We start from the raw sequence: 6,496 nt of genomic DNA, 5'->3' as shown, positions 1-6,496 counted from the left end.
ACGCATACACACACACATTTGCAAATAAATAAATATATTAAAAATAATTGTCAGCAATAATTGATGCACGCCTTTAATCCCAACACTTGGGAGGCAGAGGTAGGAGGATTGCTGTGAGTTTGAGGCTAGCCTGGGACTACAGAGTGAGTTCCAGTTAAGCCTGGGATAGAGTGAGACCCTACCTTGAAAAAAAAAATCCAAATTGTCAAGTGAGTATTAAAGAAAAACGTGAGCATTGGAGAGATGGCTTAGTGGTTAAGGCATTTGCCTACAAAGCCTAAGGACCCAGGTTCAATTCCCTAGTACCCATGTAAGCCAGATGCACAAGGTGGTGCATGCATCTAGAATTCATTCGCAGGAGCTAAAGAGCCTGGTGTACCCATTTTCTCTATCTACCTCTTTCTCTCTCACATAATAAATAACTTATTAAAAATCCTGAGCAATAACAATAACAAAAAGCCCAATTTGACAAAACAAAATGACAAGAAGGAGAGTTCTTAAGAACCGGGGCAAGGATGGATTTCTCTGTTACATTTGAAGACCCATTTCAGCTTTTAGGTCCCAAGTGGTATGTGAAGGAGAAGACAGGTGTGTATGGGATACATACAGACCACATGTAGGATGTTAGAAGCACATCATTACAGAAGACAAAAGGGAAGGGCCTGTTAGGGACTGTGGACGGGTCAGAGTGCTCTGAGAATGAGACCACCCTTGGACAGTATTTGATTTTGACACGTTTCCATGTACAGAACAGGCTCCTAGGATTGTTTTTGTTCATCATAAAAACAAATTATTGGGCTGGAGAGATGGCTTAGCGGTTAAGCGCTAGCCTGTGAAGCCTAAGGACCCCGGTTCGAGGCTCGGTTCCTCAGGTCCCACGTTAGCCAGATGCACAAGGGGGCGCACGCGTCTGGAGTTCGTTTGCAGAGGCTGGAAGCCCTGGCGCGCCCATTCTCTCTATCTCTCCCTCTATCTGTCTTTCTCTCTGTGTCTGTCGCTCTCAAATAAATAAATAAAATATTTAAAAAAAAAACCAAATTATTGCAAGACGTGGTGCACGCCTTTAATCCCAGCACTGAGGAGGCAAAGGTAGGAGTAGTGCTGTGAGTTTGAGGCCAGCCTGGGACTACAGACTGACATCCAAGTCAGCCTGATGTAGAGTGAGACACTACCTCAAAAAAAAAAAAAAAAAAAAAAGGAAGCTGGGCGTGGTGGCGCACGTCTTTAATCCCAGCACTCAGGAGGCAGAGGTAGGAGGATTGCTGTGAGTTTGAGACCATCCTGAGACTCCACAGTGAATTCCAGATCAGCCTGGGCTAAAGTGAGACCCTACCTTGAAAAACCAAAAACAAACAAACAAACAAAAAAACCACAAAAAGGGGGGTGGTTGCTGGAGAGATGGCTTAGCAGTTAAGGCACTTGCCTACAAAGCCAAGGGACCCAGGTTTGATTCCCCAGGACCCATGTGAGCCAGATGCACAAAGTGTCCCCTGCATTTGGAGTTCATTTGCAATGGCTGGAGGCCCTGGTGCACCCATTCTCTCCCACCCTCTCTCTGTTAAATAAAGAAAATATTTAAATATTTTATAGAAATAAAATATTCAAAAACTAAAAAAGTAAACTTTTGTAATTAGGTAATACACAAATAAGAAAAAGAAAAATTCACCTGTTATTCCAACTCCCTTCCTGTAAAAAGAGTAGCTTTTGCAGTTTGAGCTAAAACATTTCATTGCCTGGCCTTGCACTGATCAGCGTCCTGTTCCTGTAGCCCCTTAGTCCTCACCTGTAAAGTAGCTGTCATGACCAGCCTGGGGGATTTAGTGTGCAGTCCCCTGAGCTGGGGCACAGAGAAAGCTGTGAATGGTAGTTAAAGGAAAAAGGACCTTTTGCACTGAAAGTAACCAGTGAGGTACAATAACTGAAAGCTGGGGAGAAAAATCCTCAACAGCTCAGAGAATCTGACAAACTGGCATTCAGTGGTTTGATTTTCAGCAAATTTAGCTGATGGATGTTGGTGGTGAGCTGGGGGTGGGGGCTGGTCCTGTCTTTATGTAGGAAGCAGAGGTAACAGCCAAAAGCTCCTGTTCTTTGTGGAGGGATCTGGAGGGGTGGAGTGGGACATTCAGCTTCTTCTTCTTCTTCTTTTTTTTTTTTTTTAATTTTTTTTAATTTATTTATTTGAAAGCGACAGACACAGAGAGAAAGACAGATAGAGGGAGAGAGAGAGAATGGGCGCGCCAGGGCTTCCAGCCTCTGCAAACGAACTCCAGACGCGTGCGCCCCCTTGTGCATCTGGATAACGTGGGACCTGGGGAACCGAGCCTCGAACCGGGGTCTTTAGGCTTTACAGGCAAGCGCTTAACCGCTAAGCCATCTCTCCAGCCCATTCTTCTTCTTCTTTTTTTTTTTTTAAAGGTAGGGTCTCACTCTAGCTCAGGCTGACCTGTAAATCACTCTGTAGTCTCAGGGTGGCCTTAAACTCATGGCGATCCTCCTACCTCTGTCTCCCAAGTGCTGGGATTAAAGGCATGTACCATCACACCTGGCTTAGTTTCTTCTTTTTAAAAAATATTTTATTTATTTGAGGGGAGAGAGAGAAAGAATGATAATGGGCATGCCAGGGCCTCTTACCACTGCAAACAAACTCAGATGCATGAACCACCTTGTGCATCTGGTTTTATGTGGGTTCTGGGGACTTGAACATGGGTTCTTAGGCTTTACAGACAAGTGTCCTAACCGCTGAGCCATCTCTCCAGCCACACTCTGTTTCTTCTTGTCTGCTTGCCTTGATGGGGCGATGTCATTGGCTGTGCCATAGCGTCCTTGTGATGCTCTGAGGTCTCTGTTCCTCACTGGGAGCCTCCCACACTGTGTTGAAGTTTCTGGTCTGCTTTGAGGACACAGACTCCCCCTCTCCTGTGTGGAGGGGAACTGCCTGGCAATGCTCATACTGAACCCTTCTTTCAGAAAAGCTGCTTTCTGGGATTGGGAGGACAGCCCTGCCACGTACATGTTCTTCCAGCCTGGCAGCTGGTGGGTCTGAGTCTGACGTGACACTGAAGCAGGTATCCATGGCTCTGAGTTTCCATGCAAATGGCAGGAATACCCTTGAGATGACCTACATAACTGGCTTTTGCTCCTCATGACTCTGGGCTTTGAACACTGGGGTCTGGGTCTCTGAGAACCCCCCACCTTTAGGGAAGCCAGGGACATTCTGTCTTACATGAATATAAAAACTCTCGGGCTGGAGAGATGGTTTAGCGGTTAGGCGCTTGCCTGTGAAGCCTAAGGACCCCGGTTTGAGACTTGGTTCCCCAGGTCCCACGTTAGCCAGATGCACAAGGGGGCGCACGCGTCTGGAGTTCATTAGCAGTGGCTGGAGCCCCTGGCCCGCCCATTCTCTCTCTCTCCCTCTATCTGTCTTTCTCTCTGTGTCTGTTGCTCTCAAATAAATAAATAAAAAATTAAAAAACAACAACAAAAAAAAAAACCTCTCATCTTCTCACTTCTCTACCCTGGCAGCAGAGGTGGCATAGCTTTTATACTGAGGGGACAGTTGGGATGGGGACTAAGAAGCTACAAGACAGGGCCTCAGAGAAAGGAAGCCAGGGAGAAAACGTTTTTACTATTTATCTCAAAAGTTATCAGCTCAGCAGCATGAGAAGATAGTTCAGTGGTTAAAGGTACTCTCTATCAAATAACCCATAATGGCACAGAATAAACATTCACACTGCAAAAGATGGTATTGGGTATAGCAAAGAAATATTCAATCAATTCAAGATTTAAACAGGGCAAACATCAAACTCTGTAGCTCCAAGTCCAACAACTCGTCAATGTCAAGTCTCCAAGTCTGATAAGTCTAACCAGCAACAAGTCTCTGGAGTTCCAATTCCACCCCTCCAGCTAGGCTACTCACAATCTGGGAAAACTTCACCCGGGCCTGCAGCTTTCCTTAGCAGCCATCTCATGGTTCAGTATCTCCACTGCAACCCATGGTTCATCCTCATCGCTCCCTGGTGTCCTTGCAGGCAATCCTGCTGCACACTGCCCATGGCTGTTTCCAAAACACAAGCCCATGTTGCAAATTCAATGAATCACTTTCCTGTATTTCTTATACTCCATAATACCAGGTAGGGTGCCAATTTATTAATCCAGAGGGGAATAAAGCAGACTTAGAAGAACAGGACTCTCCTTGAGCATTCAGGCCTCTTCAAAAAAACTGCATTTTTTCTGTTGTCTCAATTCAGGTCAGTTGGCTCAATTTCAATGGTTGTAATCTCTCATATAATTGCAGTTGAACAGGCAGCAATTTTGGCTCAAAGATTTAGTTTTTTTTCTGTGCCATATCCCTCTGCTCACACCAGCCTATTTCTATGCAATGCAACCGTGCACAAATTCTCAGGACATGGGCATAACAGCAAGCTTCTCACACAAACTGCTTCTAGCCCAGTACAGGCAAAGCTCTTTCTCACGCTCACAAGCCAAACCTCACAGTCCATAGTTCTTAACTGCATTTAGGCCTTTCAACTCAGACCAGAATAGTCCATCAAGTTGTACTTACAGCACTGCAAGATGTCTCTGAGGCCAAGGTTTCAAATCCTTCCACATTCCTCTTGAAAATCAGTTCCAAAAGGCCAAAGCCACACAGTCAGTTGTCTAACAGTAAATGACCCCACTCTCAGTAACAACTTTACTATTACAGTCAGGTTCGCATTGCTGGCAGAAATCACCTGACAAAGAGCAGCTTGTGAGAAAAAAGGGGTTTATTTTGACTTGCAGGCTCAAGGGGAAGTTCCATGATGGCAGGGGAAAATGATGGCATCAGCAGAGAGTGGACATCACCTTCTGTCCAACATCAGGTAGACAACAACAGCAGGAGAGTGTGCCAAACACTGGCAAGAGGAAGCTGGATATAATACACATTAAGTCCACTCCCAATAATAATAACGCCTCCAGGAGGTGTTAATCCCCAAATCTCCATCAGCTGGGAACCTAGCATTCAGAACAGCTAAATTTATGGGGGACACCTGAATGAAACCACCACAGTGGTACATGCATCAGGAGTTCATTGGCATGGGGTAGAGACCCTGGTGCACCCATCCTCTCTCTCTAATCTGCCTCTTTCTCTCTTTCTCAAATAAATAAGTAAATAAATAAAAATTTAAAAAGTTATCAATTGAGGGTGCTGGAGAGATAGATGGCTCAGCAGTTAAGGTACTTGCCAACAAAGCCAAAGGACCCAGGGTTGATTCCTTAGTACCCACATAAGCCAGATGCATAAGATGGTACATGTGTCTGAAGTTCGTTTGCAGTGGCTAGGGACCCTGGTATGCCCATTCTCTCTCTATCTCTCTTCTGTATGTCTTTCTCTGCTTGTAAATAAATAAATGAATATTAAGAAAAGAAGAAAGATTTATTTTGGCTTATAGCTTCAGAGATTAGTCCATGGTCACCTGGCCTTTAATGGGAGTGCATGGTAGAGGAGGCCTGATCGACTTATGGCAGCCAGAAAACAAAGATAGCTACCCATAGAAGGTGTGGTCCCAATGTCTCCTACAAGGGCTCACCCTTCGAGACCTTTCTTTTCCCCGAGTGCTATGTCCTAAAGGCTGTAGTACTTCCAGTAGTGCCTTTGACACATGAACCTCTGGACAACATTATAGATTTGAACTAAGCAATAAGTACAGTATAGCAACATATATCACGTCATGTATAGAGAAGATGGTGCTATGGAAAAGTAGAGTAGGAAGTGGAGAACTGCACGTTCTGGGATAGAGGAGCTGGATGTGATTTTTTAAAAGACTGGCTTGGCCAAGCATTGTGGTGTATGTCTATAATCCTAGCACTCAGGAAGTTAAGGCAAGAGGACTGGGAGTTCAAGGCCAGCCTGGACTACAATAGTGAGGCACTGTCTTAAGTTGTGCAACCCCCATACCCTTGCCAGTCAATAAATAAAAAGGATGGTTTGGGAATACTCCAGTGAGATGATGTTTATATAAAGATCTGAAGGCTGAAGAATGGGTGGGGCCATGGGAGTATGTAAACACGCACACACACACACACACACACACACACACACACACACACACGTACTATGAATATGGTTAAGTTCCTTGTCAGGGGAAACAAAGGAAAGACAACTATAATTGTGATATTCATGTGGAATCATTGTATTAGTAGATATCAGAACTCAGTGGAAGAGGACCCTGAGGGGCTGGAGAGATGGCTCAGTGGTTAAAAGCACTTGCATGCGGGCTGGAGAGATGGCTCAGCGGTTAAGCTCTTGCCTGTGAAGCCTAAGGACCCCAGTTCGAGGCTCGGTTCCCCAGGTCCCACGTTAGCCAGATGCACAAGGGGGCGCACGCGTCTGGAGTTCGTTTGCAGAGGCTGGAAGCCCTGGTGCGCCCATTCTCTCTCTCTCCCTCTATCTGTCTTTCTCTGTGTGTCTGTCGCTCTCAAATAAATAAATAAATAATTTAAAAAAATTAAAAAAAAA

Source organism: Jaculus jaculus, chromosome 5 (assembly GCF_020740685.1).
Source record: "Jaculus jaculus isolate mJacJac1 chromosome 5, mJacJac1.mat.Y.cur, whole genome shotgun sequence".
Lineage (NCBI taxonomy): Eukaryota > Metazoa > Chordata > Mammalia > Rodentia > Dipodidae > Jaculus > Jaculus jaculus.
Note: the sequence above shows the minus strand (reverse complement) of the source record.